At 42.0% G+C, this 22,881-nt stretch overlaps 1 pseudogene; it reads left to right on the forward strand.

Annotated features, from left to right (window-relative positions):
- The window catches only part of LOC106585228 (reticulon-4 receptor-like), a 122,555-nt pseudogene that overhangs the window by 11,380 nt on the left and 88,294 nt on the right, over nt 1–22,881 (forward strand).

Genomic DNA, 22,881 nt, shown 5'->3' on the forward strand with positions numbered 1-22,881 from the left:
CTCTGGACACTACGCTGACAGACACAGCAAACCTTCTTGCCACAGCTCGCATTGATGTGCCATCCTGGGTGAGCTGCACTACCTGAGCCACTTGTGTGGGTTGTAGACTCCGTCTCATGCTACCACTAGAGTGAAAGCACCGCCAGCATTCAAAAGTGACCAAAACATCAGCCAGGAAGCATAGGAACTGAGAAGTGGTCTGTGGTCACCACTTGCAGAACCTCTCCTTTATTGGGGGTGTCTTGCTAATTTCCTATAATTTCCACCTGTTGTCTATTCCATTTGCACAACAGCATGTGAAATGTATTGTCAATCAGTGTTGCTTCCTAAGTGGACAGTTTGATTTCACAGAAGTGTGATTGACTTGGAGTTACATTGTGTTGTTTAAGTGTTCCCTTTATTTTTTTGAGCAGTATATTTTGACTGGGAAGAATGCGACAGGCGTAATCAGCCACACAGATAAGGCTCTGCCCATCTGGATACAGTAGTGCTGATAAAAGGTGTTGCGTGTGTGTGCTCCTACCGAGGATGATCTAATTGAGGTTCTCCAGATAGGGCAGCATGCTAAACTGGATTGGCCGTGATTGGCATTAGGCCCCCAAAAAAGTGGCAGAACTCTTCCCATGAGGTTTAAGATAAACCTCCCAGGGGTCAATTACAGTCAGCACAACATATGTTTTGGTGTTAAGCTGATACGCAACCCAAGACCCAATTACAGATAGAGGAAGAAAACACTTTAGCCCGATAGAGGGAATCCAACTGTACGCAATTAAAAAATCATAAACAAACCTGCCAGGGAAAGATTGGTTGAGTCAACATTGTTACCACTTCACGTTATTTCTCCAGAGTTTTTCTAACGATTTGCATTGCATCAATGTGCCTTTTGATTTAATTTGTTAAAATGCATCAACAAATTGTTTTTTTATCCTTGGTTTCCAGCAAAATTTGACAACAGCATTTTTCATGGTTTGGTTGATTTCAAATTGAAGTCATATTTGCCAACATTGGAGGTTGAAATGACGCCTTTGCATAGTGGGAAGTATATAATCTACAACAGTTAGAGGAGAACACAACCACCATGTACAATTGCAGTATAAGTGAAGTCAACCCTAATGAAGGCTAAATGCCAAAACGTTTCAACAATAAAGAAGTTAATTTGAAGTGAACTTCCATTGTTATCCAAGAGTGGCTGAGTATTTTCCTTTCTTCAGTTTGCTCTTCTGTTTGTGCACCTTGTCTTGAAAGCAAGGTAACGTCAAGCATTCTTCTTTTATTTTTTCAAGTACAGTATACACCAGGTTTTATAGTTCCTAAATTGACACAGTCTGAGTAATTCCATCAACGTCTCTGATGGCTATAATAGACAAAACACACTGACGACAAACGGTTTACAGCACCGGGGGACCTTTTTCTGTTCGTTTTAAGATGATTCTACATGTTGATTCGCAACCGTTTGTCGCCACCAGAAGTTGATAGCTCGTTTATCTTAGCGGTGTCTAAAAATTATCTTTAAACCTGACCTAAATTCTAAGGAACAGCAACACATTGGACACAAGAGACATCCTTCACGCCAAGTGCCTAAATTACCATCAAGGAGATACCCTCTCACAGGAATCAACCACAGATTCCATAGAGAATACTGCAACGGGGTGCTAGAGGTGTTAGTTAGTGGATAGTATTGGATTGCATTGGAAGGAACTCTCCACTGATTGTGAATCTTCAGGGTAATAGTTGCGTCACAAATGGCACCCTATCCCCTGGTCAAAAGTAGTGCACTAAATAGGGAATAGGGTACCATTTGGGACAAAGCATGTTTAGTGAATCCTGATTAACCTCAGTTCTTCAGGGGAAGCCTTTGTAATTGGCTCGGCAGGCTAGCCCTCATGAAGCGCTGTGTTGATGTTTACAGAGAGAGAGAGAGAGAAAGAAAGAAAGGCCCCAGAACCATCTCAGCAGGTTAGCCCATGTCTTTCAAACCCGTCATTACTAATCAGTAGACAGAGAGACTTGGTGGATAAATTAAGAAAATGATATTAGTTTATACAGAAAATAAGTAGAGAAAAAACAAAGCCTGCTGAGAAAATGTAATGTGATTTAGATTATATGGTTCTAATCCCCTCTTTGGGTTATCGCCTGACTGTTGGAATTTTATATTTGGAAGGGACAAGGTTCTGGGATGCTACAGCGACAGCCTATGAAAAATGTAGTTCCTCCCTCAATCGACCGACATAGGATACATTTTTTTACTTGTCTCTTTCTTCAGGGTAGGGCCTATAACCCCTCCAAGAACCGGAATGAAATTTGAGTTACGCAACAGATTTATTTATGTGCTTAAAAAAACCACTCTAACATAAACGGTATCATAATCCTTTAAAGAAGCCTACGCATGGCAGGCAAGATCAAAACCTCACCAATGTGCTCACAGCAACATCATGCAATATTATGACTCAGGTCACATGCAAGGGAAGTATGTGGATCAATATGCAGATCAGATGCTCAATTTACTTCACACGCCAGATATGATACATCATACAGCCAACCATCCGACCAACCACAAAAAGCCCCCGGGGGTATCCACTATCTCATTATCTCCACTATCCATCACATCTGTTGCATCTGATGCTCCTATCATGGTAATACTGTATCAGAAATGCACTACATGACCAAACGAATGTGGACACCTGCTCGTTGAACATCTTATTCCAAACTCATGAGCATTAATATGGAGTTGGTCACCCCTTTGCTGCTACAACAGCCTCCACACTTCTGGGAAGGCTTTCCACTAGATGTTGGAACTTTGCTGCTGGGACAGCCACAAGAGCATCAGTGAGGTCGGGCACTGATGTTGGGTGATTAGGCATGGCTTGCAGTCGGCGTTCCAATTCATCACAAAGGTGTTCAAAGGGGGTTGAGGTCAGGGCTTGCTGTGCAGGCCAGTCAAGTTCTTCCACACAGATCTTAACAAACCATTGCTTTGTGCACAGGTGGCGTTGTCTTGCTGAAACAGAAAGGGCCTTCCCCAAACAGTTACCACAAAGTTGGAAGCACAGGAATGTCATTGTATGCTGTAGCATTAATATTTCCATTCGCTGGATCTAAGGGGCCTAGCCCAAACCATGAAAAACAGCCCCAGACCATTATTCCTCCTCCACAAAACTTTACAGTTGGCACTATGCATTGAGGCAGGTAGCGTTCTCCTGGCATCCAGCCAAACCCAGATTCATCCATTGGACTGCCAGATGTTGAAACGTGATTCACTCCAGAGAACGCGTTTCCACTGCCCCAGAGTCCAATGGCAGCGTGCTTTACACCACTCCAGCCGACGCTTCACATTGCGCATGGTGACCTTAGGCTTGTGTGTAGCTGCTCTGCCAGGGAAGACCATTTCATATAGCTCCCGACTAACAGTTCTTGTGCTGACGTTGCTTCCAGAGGCAGTTTGGAACTCGGTAGTGAGTGTTGTAAGCGAGGACAGACGATTCTTAGAAGCTACGTGCTTCAGCACTTGGCGGTACCGTTCTGTGAGCTTGTGTGGCCTACCACTTCGCGGCTGAGCCGTTGTTGTTCCTAGACGTTTCCACTTCACAATAACAGCACTTACAGTTGACCTGGGCAGCTCTAGCAGGGCAGACATTTTATAAACTGACTTGATGGAAAGGTGACTCCTATGAAGGTGCCACGATAACAGTCACTGAGATCTTCAGTAAGGCCATTCTACTGCCAATGTTTGTCTACAGAGATTGCATGGCTGTGTGCTCGATTTTATAACCTGTCAGCAACAGGTGTGACTGAAATAGTCAAATCCACTTATTTGAGGCACATATAGTACATTGCCATGTCAACCAAGTCAATACCAGGATAAGTAAACTCAACCAGACCTATCGGGACCTGTTCGTTAATGCTATGTTTTTTGTACTGGCACGAGCACATACAATGAAAAGTATGACAAGTCAAGTCAACCCTATCTAGACTGAACGGTGCATGTCCTGATTTCCCTCTTATGAAAGTTGCATGGTTTAATGTATAAGTGCCCAGACATGAAAGGGTGCATTTCAGCGCGCCGGTGTGTTCAGTTTGTGACGCAGATTATGCCACAATGGAGGGGCTGACTGATGTCTAGTAAATTGTTAATAAGACAGAGCAGAAGCAGCTCTTAAATTAGATGGTAGAACAGAGCCTTTGTCAGGCTTATAACTCAGGCACATGGCCTAGCGCTGTTCTTTCTCTTGTCAGCCTGGGTATACTGCTCTGCTCTTAGGGCGCTTTCACATATCCACTTATGATCCAGGTCCTAGAGCGTTCGGTGCCCTCATCCATGCAATAAAGCATCTGTGAAACACAAACGAACCCTGGTTGAAATGAATCCTGGACCAGCGTGAGTAGTGGGTCCAAGATACAGGACCAAAATACCAGGTATTGTGGCACGGCAGCGCGAGAGGCCTGGAACTTTTTTACCCTTTCTAAACAAGCTAGCTACTGTATCTAACGTCATGTAAAATGTGTGTCTTGCTAATCGCACCCTGCAATTGTTATTTTTCTGTTAAATTCTCACAAACGCTCCAGGTACCAAACTTCATGTGATAATGTCCTTAGTGTCGCTACTAGTCCAGGGCCTGGGTTGGTACTTTCAATTAGGACAAGTTAGCTGTTAAGAGTAGTAACCAGAGTGTAACTTCAACCCATACTCTACAGCAAGGAGGTCTGAAACACCTTTCCCTCTGATCAGGTGCTAGGGAATGGACCCTCTGCATGGCCAATTAATAACTTTACAGTAATCAATCAATTAAGCACCAGGGAGGAATTAAAACCAGAAAGGCAATGGAACCAGGAATTAATATTCCTGCTCTACCGTGGTGTTTGGTCCTGTGTAGACTGTAGAGCATTCATACAGTGTATATCGTGCCCTTCATATCCAATTGATCGTGTTTATTGATCTATGTTCCCGATATTAAAACTATCTTTCCAATACCAATCATGGTTTAGAATTGTCAATCTCTGTTTGTTATGGTGGAAAGATATGTTATTGGATGAGTGTTAGTGGTCAGCTGTAGAGAATTTCCATTTCTAATATCAAAGTTGATATGCTTTGACAGGTTTTGCAGCCCAGGCAGTCCTGGGTGTTTGAATGGTGGTTGTATTTTAGTAGCTGTGATATTTCCAGCAACAAGACGGCTGTGAATTGATGATCAGCCTAGATCTGATAGGAAAGGGATTAAGGGATCAACAACAACAACATTTCAGAGAGATAGATATGAATATAAACTCAGCAAAAAAGAAACGTCCTCTCACTGTCAACTGCGTTTATTTTCAGCAAACTTAACATGTGTAAATATTTGTATGAACATAAAAAGATTCAACAACTGAGACATAAACTGAACCAGTTCCACAGACATGTGACTAACAGAAATTGAATAATGTGTCCCTGAACAAAGGGGATCAAAATCAAAAGTAACAGTCAGTATCTGGTGTGCCCACCAGCTGCATTAAGTACTGCAGTGCTGTAAAATGTTACCCCACTCTTCCACCAAGGCACCTGCAAGTTCCCGGACATTTCTGGAGGGGAATGGCCCTAGCCCTCACCCTACGATCCAACAGGTCCCAGACGTGCTCAATGGGATTGAGATCCGGGCTCTTCGCTGGCCATGGCAGAACACCGACATTCCTGTCTTGCAGGAAATCACGCACAGAACGAGCAGTTTGGCTGGTGGCATTGTAATGCTGGAGGGTCATGTCAGGTTGAGGATACCACGAGGGAAGAGAATGTCTTCCCTGTAACACACAGCGTTGAGATTGCCTGCAATGACAACAAGCTCAGTCCAATTATGCTGTGACACACCGTGCCAGACCATGACGGACCCTTCACCTCCAGATTGATCCCGCTCCAGAGTACAGGCCTCGGTGTAACGCTCATTCCTTCGACGATAAACGCGAATCCGACCATCACCCCTGGTGAGACAAAACCGCGACTCGTCAGTGAAGAGCACTTTTTGCCAGTCCTGTCTGGTCCATCGATGGTGGGTTTGTGCCCATAGGCAACGTTGTTGCCGGTGATGTCTGGTGAGGACCTGCCTTACAACAGGCCTACAAGCCCTCTGTCCAGCCTCTCTCAGCCTATTGCGGACAGTCTGAGCACTGATGGAGGGATTGTGTGTTCCTGGTGTGACTCGGGCAGTTGTTGTTGCCATCCTGTACATGTCCTGCAGGTGTGATATCCGGCTGTACCGATCCTGTGCAGGTGTTGTTACACGTGGTCTGCCACTGCGAGGATGATCAGCTGTCCGTCCTGTCTCCCTGTAGCGCTGTCTTAGGCGTCTCACAGTTACAGACATTGCAATTTATTGCCCTGGACACATCTGCAGTCCTCATGCCTCCTTGCAGCATGCCTAAGGCATGTTCACGCAGATGAGCAGGGACCCTGGGCATCTTTCTTTTGGTGTTTTTCAAAGTCAGTAGAAAGGCCTCTTTGGTGTCCCAAGTTTTCATAACTGTGACCTTAATTGCCTACCGTCTGTAAGCTGTTAGTGTCTTTAACGACCGTTCCACAGGTGCATATTCATTAATAGTTTATTGAACAAGCATGGGAAACAGTGTTTAAACCCTTTACAATGAAGATCTGTGAAGTTATTTGGATTTTTATAAATTATCTTTGAAAGACAGGGTCCTGAAAAAGGGACGTTTCTTTTTTTGCTGAGTTTATATATATTTCTGGCAATGTTTATCTCATTAGTATTTGAGGGAAAATGTTGGTCTCAATGAATTTCTCTGATCTGTTTCCTCTATTCTGTATCAATTGTTACTTGTAGTTACTGGAAAATAAAGAGACTGAAGGGAATTGGATATGGATGGTGAATTTTTTTAAATTTTAGAATCCTGTATGTGCTCTTTGTGTGTGGAACTCTGCACTGTTCTAGTTGTTCTTTTCTATTCATTCTTAGTTCAGTTTCTGCATTCTGTTCTATTCATCTTCATTCAAACTGAAGTTTAAAAGATTCAGAGGGAATTCTTGACTTCCATATGTTGCAGCAGTTTTGTATGCTGATTTCAGTGATTGTATCTTCTATTACATATGTAAAAAGGTAGCTTTCAAGTCTTTAGACCTAATCTCTGACAGATGAGCATACAGACAGATACAGAGAGACACTGTAAATAGATTAATCAAAAGATTGATACTCAGCTAGGATGAATAGAATCACAGTCACTGTAAAAAGTAATTAGTTCCGCAAAAACATTTTTGGGGTGAAAACCTGTTGCTTAGAACCATTCAAATAACCCAACTCAAAGTATTTCAGTGTTCAATACTTAAAGTAATAAAGTGACATCACCACCCATATGGTTATCTTTTTAAGTTGTAAATATTTAACTGTTTGACACTAACTTGCATTATTTATTCTGAACTATAACAATGAAAGTTACTTGAACATGAATATTTTAGGGTCCATTCTGTTTTAGTTTTTTTTCGTATATTTAAAAAAAAAGAAAATAACCACATTGCACAGATAAAATGCACAACCATGAAAATCTTTCCAACATATGTCGTGTCTCTGCCACGGCATATAGTCATGACTATATTAACAACATTACGTTTTTGTCATAAACATTAAAAAAAATTCTATACCACAAGCTAAAACGAGCACATTTTAATTTCACTGGTAGAATCAGGAAGTATTGACTTCCTGTGTATTCGTCTGCTCATAGTGAATGACAAAGTCCGGCATTTATAGCGAATGCAGATATCTCCCCAGTAGGTAGATGGGGCGTGCCACAAACTCAGAACTTCTCTAGGCAATGTATTTTTTGAAAACGTTTGTTTTTCACTAACGTGTGTCATCATGCCCGTGTGATGTTCTGTGCCTTGCTGTGCTAATTACAAACAAGTGCAAAAATAAGTTATCTTTCTCCTTTCTACCTACCAGAGATTTACCCCGATGCTGCCAGTGGCTTGCAGCTATCAAGAATGATGCTTATGGTGACCAAAGATTATCAGAGGAATTTTCAGGCTGAACTGATCGGTAATCCATTTCGACGACAGCTGAGAAATGATGTGATACCGTCAATGTTTTTCTTCGCAACAAAATAGAAGATTCTCGATTGGAGGTGACTTACATCAGCTAGCTTGCTTGCCTAGCGGGACTATGTAAGTTAGCTAGCTAGCTAACATTACAGTCCTCTATCGATCTCTGAAAGACATCAGCTAAATCATATAACTAGCTAATCTTTTGCCTACACACTGCCAATCAATTTCACCTATGCCATGGTAGTCACTGGTAGACTGGTAGCTACCTGAGACAGATTAAAGATGTTTGCTTGTTCGTTCTATCTTTGACTAACATTAGCAAATATGTGTAGCTCAATATGGTAGCCATCTATTCCACCCTTGTCTGGAAAACACACTGTTACTAAAAATAGAAATGTCGATATATCTAACTCACTCTCTGTTTGTGTGTTGGTAGCAGTGATGAATGTGTATAACTCGTATACGGTTGGTTAGTTGGTTCTCCGCTGGCTAGCAATTTAGTGACGCCAGCTAGTTAGCTAACAGCAAGCTGAAAACATTGACATGTCCATGCTAGGTGTGCTAAGCTAGTCAGTCTAATAGATATCAATACAATTGGTGGGGTGTTTAAATTGTGTGCTGTTGTGTTTATTGGGGTAGGCAGTACAGAATCTGATTCCACCAGCCTGTGCTTCCAACCCCTAGCTCTGCAGAAGATGAAGGTAAATTGGAAAAAATATTTACAAGCTGACGGCTAAGATTGCTCAATGTACAGTAACATGAATTGGGTAGTGTTTGTATGGGTTTGTGTTTATAGGTGGTAAGAGGTAGCCTGAGGACCACAGAGTACCTTCCAGACCATGTAATCAATTTAGTCTACACCTTTTGTCTTTGTAAAACTCAGGTTATTTCGAGTCCTTCCACAGTGCCCTGCTGAAAAATACCCAAAGCGGCAGCATGAGGGAGCGGACACACAACAAGAGCACAACAAGATTGTGGGACAGAAACCAGCAAGGCACACTGAAAGGTATAAAATCAAGACTACAACAGTACTGACACAACCACATCATTCTTCCCTCTGCAGATTCTCAAAACACAATACAAAGACATGTCTACAAAATCCCCTGTCAAGGGCTACTATTGACAATAATTATCTGTCAAAGTCAATAGGCTGGGGGAGGTTTACAGACAGGTCTTTGAGATGAGGAAGGGAGTTTTGGTTGTGCAGAGTTGTGCTTAGAGACAGTAAATGTATTGTTGTGTATGATAACGATTGAGAGGTGCCATTTTTCCTCAATCTCCCATACAGCTATTCATTCAAAGACTCAATCATGGACACTTACTGACAGTTGTGGCTGCTTTGTGTGATATTTTGTTGTCTGTGCCCAATAATGTTTGTACCATGTTTTGTGCTGCTACCATGTGCTGCTACCTTATGTCTCTCTTTGTGTAGTGTTGTGTTGTCTGGTCGTGATGTGTGTTTTTGTTCTATATAATATACATATTATTTATTTATTTATTTAATCCCAGCCCCCGTCCCCGCAGGAGGCCTTTTGTCTTTTGGTAGACCATCATTGTAAATAACAATTTGTTCTTAACTGACTTTTCTAGTTAAATACAAATAAATACAAATTAAAAAAACAATACATACTGTGTAAGAACTGCCCTCCTAAGACGTTTCGCAGCGAGCACAGGGTAGTGGCGTATTTAATTTACACTCACTCATCAAACAAATACTCCCAAACACAGGGGAGAAAATACACACGGCGTAAAATAGCGCCGACACGAACATGAGCCGTCACAATAGAAATAATCCCGCACAACACGGAAGCGGACCAGCTAACATAAATAGCCCCGCTAATTAACCAAACTAACACAGGTGCACAAAACCAAAAAGAAGGGAAAACCAAAAAGGGAATCAGTGGTAGCTAATAGGCCGGTGACGACGACCGCCGAGCGCCACCCGAGCAGGAGGGGGCGCCACCGTCGGTGGGAATCGTGACAAGGGCTCTGTATCTTCCAACAGATGTTAGACGAGATATATCCAAAGAATGTTATTTGTCAATCTAAAAAACAGGGTTGTCAAAATCTAAAATACAGGGAAATGTACACTATTTAACACTAATTCAAAAAGAGAACTGGTTATTCAACAAGAATGTTATATGGTAGAAGTAACATTAATAAAATACAGTATGACCTGTGTAGTACAGTTCAGTGTATCTCAGGTGTAGTAAATTGGAGAGAACTGTAGCTAAAGATTGTTACACCAGATAATGTGATTTAATAAAATATTTTTGGTATCCATTACTGGGAGTTATAGGACAGGTACTGTTTGGTGTAGCACAGAGCATTTTCGACCAATCTTAGCTTGGCAATACTGTCCTCAATTCTTGGAAACAGGAGTCTCATAAAATGTCCAGTTGCACGGTTTGAAAATGCCTCCGTCTTGTCTATTTCAAGCCTTCTCTCATTGACTGAGACAGGTGTGTGTCTGTAGCTAAGATAACTGGTGATCAGCAGGAGAGGTGGTCATGATGAAATTGCCATTCACAAAGAAACATACATTAAGAAAATACAGTGTGATCGGTGTAGTAAAGTTCAGGGAATACTTGTACAGCTGTGTGATTTAGCAGCAGCTGCTGCATTGTGTTTGAGTGTGTCTAAGGTGTAATGTGCAGACTGTTGATCAGCAAATGATGGTAGGGGTGTTGTTATGATCAAACTACCATTCAGCTCCTCTTGAGTCATCTACTGCTTGTGATCCAGCATAATGTCCAATCCATCGAGAGGGATACAGTTCATGGGATACAGTTATGCTACAATGACACACACAAGCAAAATAATTATGTTGCTCACCTATAATCCACTCCAGAAAGAAGCCCAGGCACCACACGGTATTGTCTGTAAGACAAAATAGTATAATAAATGATACTTTATTGTACAGTTTGAGCTACAGTTGAACTGTGCCAGCATAACATCAACATTAGGGTAGGCTAGTTGAACATGCATACATGTGCACAGGCACAGAGATTACATTTAGAACAATATCTAGCCAAATAAAAAAGAAATATGGCAAAACCCTCAACCTTTGCACAGTGACCAGATTGTACAAACTTACCTAGGTAGGCAGACAGTATCTATCTACAGCCATGTATAGGCAAATATTTTTCTAGTAACACCAACTTATCAGTTTTAGAGATCAATAACAGTAAGTTGTAGCATTATTGTTTCTCCTCACTGTTAGTGAACTTAGCTAGCTGGCTTGCTGTGTAGCCAATAATTTCATTTGCATCTATTTGGAATACTATCTTTCTTCATGCCTAGCATTTTGTGAGACTGAAATGCATCCACTGTCATAATCATAACCAATGTCAACCCTTGTTAATTATATTACGTAGTCAATAAAGCAGTAAATTAAGAGCTTAAAGAGTGTGCAGACCTTTGTGGTCTTTACATAGCTAGCTAGTAAAATTATTTACAGTTGCTGATGTTACACATGCTTGCTAACATGTTAGAAATGTGAGAGGCATGGCACATAGCAAGTTAGTAAGAGCCAGGCTAACTAGCTAGCCAACTTCAGTCATGTGCTAACATTTGCTGGTAAACTTAGCTTTAGGTGGCTGGTTATAGCTTGCTGTTTAGTAGCGATATACACTGAGTTTACAAAACCTTAAGGACCCCTGCTGTTTCTGACAATTGAGACATGGATTGTGTATGTGTGCCATTCAGATGGTGAATGGGCAAGACAAATGTAAGTGCCTTTGAACGGGGTATGGTAGTATGGTCCCGTGTTGCTCAGTTGGTAGAGCATGGTGTTTGCAACACCAGGGTTGTGGGTTTGAATCCCACGGGGGACCAGTACGGGGAAAAAAATGTGTGAAATGTATGCATTCACTACTGTAAGTCGCTCTGGATAAGCATGTCTGCTAAATGACTAAAATGTAAATGTAGTAGGTGCCAGGCGCACCTGTTTGTGTCAAAAACTGCAATGCTGCTGGGTTGTTCACACTCAACAGTTTCCCATGTGTATCAAGAATGGTCCACCACCCAAAGGACATCCATTCAACTTGACACAACTGTGGGAAGCATTGGAGTCAATGTTTTTGACACCTTGTAAAATCCATGCCCTGACGAATTGAGGCTGTTCTGAAATGGTGGGTGCAACTCAATATTAGAAATGTGTACTTAATGTTTTGTACAATACAATACAATACAATAGATCTCACATTGTTAAACCTCTTCTCTTTTTAGTCATTGATATGGTAGTTGTTTAGCTAACTTAGCTAGCTCGCTAGACTAACTAAGTTAGAAAACTGAAAAAGATTTTGATTTCCCCCCACTGTAACACAGTAGTATGTCAGCCAGCAATACACAATGATACATGCACAGTAATAATTCAAAATTAAACTGATTGTGGCAGTAAACAGATTATGCAATTGTCATGTAAACACCTTACTCTGCTTATCTTAATCATCGTAAGGTCAAAATCAAAGTAAGCATATGCCGCTTAAAACACCTGGTTTTCTGAGCAATCTTTCAAATTATTAAGACATTTAAACACCTTAATCGGCTTTCCAGCTATGTATTTGATCTGCGTGCATATGGTACCACCAGCTTAGTGAGCTTCCATCTTTAGCGTGAGTGAAGTGAGTTTGGAACAGCTAAATATATGCATCTTAGAGGTAGTTTCCACATAGAAACTTTATATGTCCAAACTCAGAATCAAATATGCTTCCCAAAAATAACATGGTTGCAGTGGTAGAACATGTATTATAATTGGCAATTTTATACATTTATCACAGTGCCATCAAGTAGCCTGATTTCCATATAAACAGGATTATTAGGGAAATTGTTCTTATTGCAAAGCATATAAACATTTTAATCAAACTATTATATATATCTATCTACAATAATCACATTATTGTGTGCATGCAATCATACTCATTATTGGTTTCAGTAGATACACTAAAGTTAGCTAGCTAGGTAAGTGGCTTGCATGAAAATAACTTACTTAGCTAGCTAGCAACCATATTTGTCATCTGCCTTCTTAGTGCTGGCATTGTCTGTAGCTGAGCTTGTAGCTAAATCCAACTCTTTGTTTCAAATCTACTTCGCTATATTCCGGTTGAAACGTGTATGGTTGAATCTTGAATGTCACCATGTAAATAAAATAACAGTTCTATAAGTTTTGCCCAAAGCATTTTGTGTCGTTTGTGTCTGCCTCCCTTTCAAAAAAGCCCACCTTGGGGGAGGGACGGAGCCAGAGCATGAAGCACCGCCCAGTTGTAGTCTAACAGTGACTGGGAAAAAAATTGTCACCTTGTATATTTAGCAATGACTCTGCCGATAGGAATTTCGCTGAAAGACGTCCAATGGCTATATCAGACAAGGACAACCATGCCTACACAAAACAAAACAAAACAAAAACTCACATTCTGATCAGTATAACATAGAGTCTTTGCAAAATGCCACAAAGCAGGACTACATTTATTTTCAAAGTTTACTAAATTGTTATAATTATGCCTCACAAGTCCTCAACTGGCAGCTTCATTAAATAGTACCCACAAAACACCAGTCTCAACATCAACAGTGAAGAAGCGACTCCGGGATGCTGGCCTCCTAGGCAGAGTTCCTCTGTCCAGTGTCTGTGTTCTTTTGCCCATCTTAATCTTTTCTTTTTATTGGCCAGTCTGAGATATGGCTTTTTCTTTGCAACTCTGCCTAAAAGGCTAGCGTCCCGGAGTCGCCACTTCACTGTTGACGTTGAGACTGGTGTTTTGCGGGTACTATTTAATGAAGCTACCAGTTGAGGACTTGTGAGGCGTCTTTCTCAAACTAGACACTAATGTACTTGTCCTCTTGCTCAGTTGTGCACCGGGGCCTCCCACTCCTCTTTCTATTCTGGTTAGAGCCAGTTTGCGCTATCGTGTGAAGGGAGTAGTACACAGCGTATGAGATCTTCAGTTTATTGGCAATTTCTCGCATGGAGTAGCCTTCATTTCTCAGAACAAGAATAGACTGACGAGTTTCAGAAGAAAGGTCTTTGTTTCTGGCCATTTTGAGCCTGTAATCGAAGCTACAAATGCTGATGCTCCAGCTACTCAACTAGTCTGAAGATGGCCAGTTTTATTGATTCTTTAATCAGCACGACAGTTTTCAGCTGTGCTAACATAATTGCAAAAGGGTTTTCTAATGATCAATTAGCCTTTTAAAATGATAAACTTGGATTAGCTAACACAACATGCCATTTGAACACAGGAGTGATGGTTGTTGATAATGGGCCTCTGTACGCCTATGTAGATATTCCATAAAAAAATCTGCCGTTTCCAGCTACAATAGTCATTTACAACATCAACAATGTCTACACTGTATTTCTGATCAATTTGATGTTATTTTAATGGACAAAAAAGTTTGCTTTGCTTTTAAAAACAAGGACATTTCTAAGTGACCCCAAACTTTTGAACAGTAGTGTACATGCCAGTACAGTACATACACACAAGTACATCTGATCTGTTCTATGTGCGCTATGTCTATGCTTCCCGCTATTAACTTTTACTTTTGGTTATGTACACCACCTTCAAACAGCTGAAAATACTATATTTTTGGTAATGGAAAATACATTTCACTGTGGTTTAGATGGTACAATGATTCTCTACACCATAAATGCTTGTTTTGTCACACAAACTGAAATTAACTATTCTAATTTTAACAACCAGGAAATGGCGACGCAATTTATGCATCTTTAATAAATGTTAGATTGAATGTAAATATTAAATAATCATAACTTGTGAAAACTCAATAACTTTAGATTAGTAGAACACAAATAAATAAAGTTATATTTACTCAATAACCTAATATTTGTTAACAGTACTCATGAATGTTAAGTGATAAGAAATCTTATTGATATCTGAGTTTGAACCACTTTTATGATTTGAGTTCTGCTGACTGTCGGAGATGTTTAAGTATACACTACTCAATTTCTTTGATGCTAATAGCATTTCAGGCCGTCACTCGGCTGCTCTGGAGAAATTAATCTGAAAGCCCATTCTCCGGAAGGGAGCCTAACGGCAATACGTAGAGGCCAGTATTTTCCACTGACTGACTCATGGTTGGTGAAATAACTTTCTTAAGCCAGTCTGAATGTCTTCTTTTAAACTCTTTCAGAGGGATTTGAGGAATAGTTTAGATGGAGAATGGAATAGATGGAGTTTGCTAAATACACAAACTAAATACACATCCTGGAAGTCCAAGTATTGAAGTACATTGAATGAAGTCAGATTATGTAAACAGTAAGCCATCCAGCCCAAACATCACATATGAAATCAGATTTTATATGTTTGTGTGATATTGGTACCTACAGTCAGGGTTGGGTAGGTTACTTTCTAAATGTAATCTGTTAGTTACTAGTTACCTGTCTAACATTGTAATCAGTAACGTAACTTTTGCATTCACTACTGTAAGTCGCTCTGGATAAGAGCATCTGCTAAATGACTAAAATATAAATATATAAATAGAAGACATAGCTTGGACTGTATCCTACAAAAGCCTATTCCTGCTCTTTTCCCACGATCCATCAAACACATTTGGTATGTCATCATACTGGTCGCTGACTTGTGGTCAGACTCGCTCAGGTGGAACCACCGTAAACATGCACCTTTTTTACATTTACATTTTACATTTTAGTCATTTAGCAGACGCTCTTATCCAGAGCGACTTACAGTAGTGAATGCATACATTTCATACAATTTCATACATTTTATTTTTTTTCTGTGCTGGCCCCCCGTGGGAATCGAACCCACAACCCTGGTGTTGCAAACACCATGCTCTACCAACTGAGCTACAGGGAAGGCTGATGCTGATTTGAATGTCATTGAGAAAACAGAGAAGTGTCAAAGATTTTTTTTCACGAACGTCCTTTCTGAATCTAAAAGTAGTCCTTGAAGTAATCATCTAGTTTTTCAAAAGTATTTGTAATCTGATTACAATATTTTTGCTGGTAATGTAATTGATAACAGTTACCGTTTTTTGCGTTCCCTTAATCCGTTACATGTAATCCTTTACTCCCCAACCCTTCCTACAGTATATAATTACATATTTATAGGATCTCTGTGTTGGTACTTGGATACTTCCTGAACAGATGCAATATCACAGGAAGCAAACACCAGCCCCCCTTTAAAGAAACAATCCATAATTCAATATCAGCCAAATGGCAGCTCCAACACTTCAAATCAAATTGTATTTGTCACATGCGCCGAATACAACAGGTGTAGACCTTACCGTGAAATTCTTACTTACAAGCCCTTAACCAACAATGCAGTTTTAAAAAAGATAAGAGTTACATCATTTATATTCTTAAAAAATCTACAGGTGTATATCGTTGATTGAAATAGCTATTAAACAGGTGTAAATATTGCAGAATCTACCTTTTAAATGTTACAACAGTGTTGAGAGTTTTCCAAGTGAATCAGGTTCTATTGCATCTTCTGAGCAGCTTAAAGTACAGTAGGTTACACTTATTAAAATGCAAATCTGACAAGTGCAGCTCTGTCGCCAGACTCCCTTTGTCCCTGCTGTATGTTTGCTCTCTTCTTCTCACACACAGTCTTTCCTCGGTAGCACTTTATTTGGATAGTCTGTAGAGCATCTACAGATGGACTATCAGTAACAATTGAACTAACGATCTACTAACCCTAACCTTAACTCTTATCCTAACCCTAGCCCTAACCTTAACCCTTACCCTTATTCTAAACCTAACCTTAACAAGTAGTTGCTTATTAACAAATGGTTTGTTGATAGTATGACCATCTGTAGAGCTTCTACAGGTAGACTATCCGAACTATCCAAATAAAGTGAGTCTCTCTTCTTCTCTCTCTCTCTCGCTCCTGCTCTCTTAAATCTGTCTTTCTTTCTCTCCATCTCTCTCTCTCTCTAGCCCACTCCCACTTCTTCTCTCTCAGGTGTAAAGGCAGACTATCTAGTGTAGATATCAGCAACCAACCAGAGCTATGGCTTTTCCCTCAGCAGATGGTGTGTGTGTGTGTGCGCGCATGTGCTTGTGTGTGTGTGCATGTGTGTGCGTGTTTTGTTCACACTGACCTCATGTCTACACCTCACACATTGATCCCATCCATGCCCTGGCCAGAGTCAGATCGCATCCAACATCACTTCCAACTCAGCAGGCAAATCTGGTTGAAATGACATAATTTCAAACAGTTTTGCCCTCTACATGGGAACCAATGCCCAGGTCCTCCTGATCCAAAGCCTGGGTCATGAACCCTCGTCCAGGTCAACAGTTTTGCTGGAACACTATGAAGATGATCTTGTGTGTCCATTTCAAGCCATTTCCATGTGTGAGTACGCGTCTCTGTGTGTGTGCGTGCGTGTGTATGTGTGTATGTGAGGGCTTGATGACATGCTGCGTGGGATTATTCTGACATCCATTTTGGGTTCTGTGCTGTGATGATTACGCTGGGAGAATCGATCTAATGAGAGCAGAGATTCAGAGATGTCTGGGTGCCTTGCTCAGATATTCATATCGCTAATCAGAATCTGAACTTGTTTTTGCTTGTCTGTTCATGTTTCGAGTAAACCCAATCATCTCAGCAATTAACATCAGTGAGAGAGACAAGCCCTGCCGACACTTAATATCCTCCCAGTGAACAAATTACTATGAAGGCTTCAAATATAAGGGAATCATTTCAGTCATCAGAAATGTATTTTGATGTTGGATGGAAGGGATCCCTAAACATTCTGGATTCCCAGAAACTCATGGAATGATTGCATATATGATGTGTGAAATAACTTATTCAAAGAAAACTAGTGTTTTAACAATTGACTAACTCTTATGTCTTATGTTTTATGTTTTTCTTTACATAGTTGAATGTGCTGACAACAAAATCCCACAAAAATAATCAATGGAAATCCAATTTATCAACCCATGGAGGTCTGGATTTGGAGTCACACTCAAAATTAAAGTGGAAAACCACACTACAGGCTGATCCAACTTTGATGTAATGTCCTTAAAACAAGTCAAAATGAGGCTCAGTAGTGTGTGTGGCCTCCATGTGCCTGTATGACCTCCCTACAACGCCTGGGCATGCTCCTGATGAGGTGGCGGATGGTCTCCTGAGGGATCTCCTCCCAGACCTGAACTAAAGCATCCGCCAACTCCTGGACAGTCTGTGGTGCAACGTGGCGTTGGTGGATGGAGCGAGACTTGATGTCCCAGATGTGCTCAATTGGATTCAGGTCTGGGGAACGGGCGGGCCAGTTCATAGCATCAATGCCTTCCTCTTGCAGGAACTGCTGACACACTCCAGCCACATGAGGTCTAGCATTGTCTTGCATTAGGAGGAACCCAGGGCCAACCGCACCAGCATATGGTCTCACAAGGGGTCTGAGGATCTCATCTCGGAACCTAATGGCAGTCAGGCTACCTCTGGCGAGCACATGGAGGGCTGTGCGGCCCCCCAAAGAAATGCCACCCCACACCATGACTGACCCACCGCCAAACCGGTTATGCTGGAGGATGTTGCAGGCAGCAGAAGGTTCTCCACAGCGTCTCCAGACTCTGTCACGTCTGTCACGTGCTCAGTGTGAACCTGCTTCATCTGTGAAGAGCACAGGGCGCCAGTGGCGAATTTGACAATCTTGGATTTCTCTGGCAAATGCCAAACGTCCTGCACGGTGTTGGGCTGTAAGCACAACCCCCACCTGTGGACGTCGGGCCCTCATACCACCCTCATGGAGTATGTTTCTGACCGTTTGAGCAGACACATACACATTTGTGGCCTGCTGGATGGCATTTTGCAGGGCTCTGGCAGTGCTCCTCCTGCTCCTCCTTGCACAAAGGCGGAGGTAGCAGTCCTGCTGCTGGGTTGTTGCCCTCCTACGGCCTCCCCCACGTCTACTGATGTACTGGCCTGTCTCCTGGTAGCGCCTCCATGCTCTGGACCCTACGCTGACAGACACAGCAGACCTTCTTGCCACAGCTCGCATTGATGTGCCATCCTGGATGAGCTGCACTACCTGAGCCACTTGTGTGGGTTGTAGACTCCGTCTCATGCTACCACTAGAGTGAAAGTACCGCCAGCATTCAAAAGTGACCAAAACATCATCCAGGAAGCATAGGAACTGAGAAGTGGTCTGTGGTCACCACTGCAGAACCACTCCTTTATTGGGGGTGTCTTGCTAATTGCCTATAATTTCCACCTGTTGTCTATTCCATTTGCACAACAGCATGTGAAATTTATTGTCAGCCAGTGTTGCTTCCTAAGTGGACAGTTTGATTTCACAGAAGTGTGATTGACTTGGAGTTACATTGTGTTGTTTAAGTGTTCCCTTTATTTTTTTGAGCAGTGTATATAGACACACACACACACACACACACACACACACACACACACACACACACACACACACACACACACACACACAGGACCAGTCCAAAGTTTGGACACACCTACTCATTCCACAGGTTTTCTTTATTTTTTTATATCTTCTACATTGTAGAATAATAGTGAAGACTTCACAACTATGAAATAACACATATGGAATCAACTAGTAAGCAAAAAAAGTGTTAAACAAATACAATATATTTTATATTTTTCAAAGTAGCCACCCTTTTCCTTGAAGACAGCTTTACACACTTTTGGCATTCTCGCAACCAGCTTCACCTGGAATGCTTTTCAAACAGTCTTGAAGGAGTTCCCACATATGCTGAGCACTTGTTGGCTGCTTTTTCGTCACTCTGCAGTCCAACTCATCCCAAACCATCTCAATTGGGTTGAGGTCAGGTGTTTGTGGAGGCCAGGTCATCTGATGCAGCACTCCATCACTCTCCTTCTTGGTCAAATAGCCCTTTCACAGCCTGGAGGTGTGTTGGGTCATTGTCCTGTTGAAAAATAAATGATAGTCCCACTAAGCGCAAACCAGATGGGATGGCGTATCGATGCAGAATGCTGTGGTAGACATGCTGGTTAAGTATGCCTTGAATTCTAAATAAATCACAGACAGTGTCAACAGCAAAGCACCCCCACACCATCTCAAGTCTCCCTCCATGCTTCACGGTGGGAACCACACAGGAGATCATCCATTCACTTACTCTGTTATTTCATAGTTTTGATGCCTTCATTATTATTATACAATGTAGAAAATAGTAAAAATAAAGAAAAACACTTGAATGAGTAGGTGTGTCCAAACTTTTGACTGGTACTGTATGTATATGTATAATTCAAGTTATCAACTTTATTCTATTATATATATATAATTCACCCAAACTATTATTATGTAAGATCTAAAGTCAATGCCATTGACTTAAAGGTAGAATCCGTAGCGGTGAAACTGCCATGTCCGTTTGCGATATTACAACAACAAAGACATTTTTTTCCCGGCGGACATCATTGCACATCATCAAATCAAATTTTATTGGTCACATACACATGGTTAGCAGATGTTAATGCAAGTGTAGCGAAATGCTTGTCCTTCTAGTTCCGGCAGTGCAGTAATATCTAACACGTAATCTAACAGTTCCAAAACAACTACATAATACACACAAATTTGAAGGGATGGAATTTGTACATATAAATATATGGATGAGCAATGGCTGAGCGGCAGAGGCAAGATGCAATAAATGGAATAAGATACATTACTCATCTCATATGTGTATATACTGTAAGATATGTAAACATTATTAAAGTGGCATTGTTTAAAGTGACTAGTGAGCCTCTATATAGGCAGCAGCCTCTCTGAGTTAGTGATTGCTGTTTAGCAGTCTGATGGCCTTGAGATAGAAGTACTGTACTGACCTCGCCTTCTGGATGGTAGCGGGGTGAACAGGCAGTGGCTCGGGTGGTTTGTTGTCCTTGATGATCTTTTTGGCCTTCCTGTGACATTGGGTGCTGTAGGTGTCCTGGAGGCCAGGTAGTTTGCCCCAGCTGATATATTGTGCGGACTGCACCACCGTTTGGAGAGCCTTGCGGTTGAGGGCGGCGCAGATGCTGTACCAGGCGGTGATACAGCCCGACAGGATGCTCTCAATTGTGCATCTGTAAAAGTTTATCAGGGTTTTAGGTGACAAGCCAAATTTCTTCAGCCTCCTGAGGTTGAAGAGGCGCTGTTGCGCCTTCTTCACCACACTGTCTGTGTGGGTGGACCATTTCAGTTTGTCTGTGATGTGTACGCCGAGGAACTTGAAGCATTCCACCTTCTCCACTACTGTCACTTTGATGTGGATAGGGGGGTGCTCCCTCTGCTGTTTCCTGAAGTCCATGTTCATCTCCTTTGTTTTGTTAACGTTGAGTGAGAGGTTGTTTTCCTGACACCACACTCCAAGTGCTCTCTCCTCCTCTCTGTAGGCTGCCTCGTCATTGTTGGTATTCAAGCCCACTACTGTTGTCTGCAAACTTGATGATTGAGTTGGAGGCGTGCATGGCCAAGCAGTCATGGGTGAACAGGGAGTACAGGAGGGGGCTGAGCACGCACCCTTGTGGGGCCCCAGTGTTGAGGGTCAGCGAATTGGAGATGTTGTTTCCTACCTTCACCACCTGGAGGCGGCCTGTCAAAGTCCAGGACCCAATTGCACAGGCCGGGGTTGAGACCCAGGGCCACCAGCGTAATGATGAACTTCGATGGTACTATGGTGTTGAATGCTGAGCTGTAGTCAATGAACACCATTCTTAGATAGGTATTCATCTTGTCCAGATGGGATAGGGCAGTGTGCAGTGTGATGGCGATTGCATCGTCTGTGGACCTATTGGGGTGGTATGCAAACTGAAGTGGGTCTAGGGTGGCAGGTAAGGTGTAGGTGATATGATCCTTGACTAGTCTCTCAAAGCACTTCATGATGACAAAAGATAGTCATTTATTTCAGTTATCTTTGCCTTCTTGGGTACAGGAACAATGGTGGCAATCTTGAAGCATGTGGGGACAGCAGACTGGGATAGGGAGCGAATATGTCCGTAAACACACCAGCCAGCTGGTCTGCGCATGCTCTGAGGACGCAGCTAGGGATGCCACCTGGGCCAGCAGCCTTGCGAAGTTTATCACGTTTAAATGTCTTACTCATGTCGGCCACGGGCCCGCAGTCCTTGTTAGCGGGCCGCGTCGGTGGCACTGTGTTATCCTCAAAGCGGGCAATATGGAAGCAATATGTCAGTGTCCGTGACGTGCCTGGTTTTCTTTTTTATAGTCCGTAATTGCCTGTAGACCTTGCCACATATGTCTCGTGTCTGAGCCGTTGAATTGCAACTCCACTTTGTCCCTATACCAACATTTTGCTTGTTTGATTGCCTTGCGGAGGGAATAACTACACTGTTTATATTTGGCAATATTCCGAGTCCTCTTTCCATGGTTACATGCTGTGGTTTGTTTTCAGTTTTGTGTGAATGCCGCCATCCATCCATGGTTTTTGGTTAGGGTAGGTTTTAATAGTCACAGTATGTACTACATCTCCAATGCACTTCCTTATAAACTCACTCACTGAGTGTTTAGATCGATGTTATTCTCTGAGGCTACCCGCAACATTTCCCAGTCCGCGTGATCAAAACAATCTTGAAGCGTGGCTTCCGATTGGTCAGACCAGCGTTGATTGTTTCTAGTCACGGGTACATCCTGTTTGAGTTTCTGCCTATAGGATGGTAGGAGCAAGATGGAGTCATGGTCGGATTTGTTGAAGGGAGGGTGAGGGAGGGCCTTGTATGCATGGCAGAAGTTAGAGTTGGTCTATTGCACACGCATTAGAACAGCAGAGCTCCTCTCCGTCATTCAATAAACAAAACTAAAACAATAAGAACTCCACCTGTTGCTTTTTCTCCTAATGCGGATCTCAGCTTTAAGATTGTAGTTATTCAGCTAGCGACCCCAGCCTTACAGGACTGCTGATCTTTACT

The sequence above is a fragment of the Salmo salar genome, chromosome ssa24 (assembly GCF_905237065.1).
Source record: "Salmo salar chromosome ssa24, Ssal_v3.1, whole genome shotgun sequence".
Taxonomy (NCBI): domain Eukaryota; kingdom Metazoa; phylum Chordata; class Actinopteri; order Salmoniformes; family Salmonidae; genus Salmo; species Salmo salar.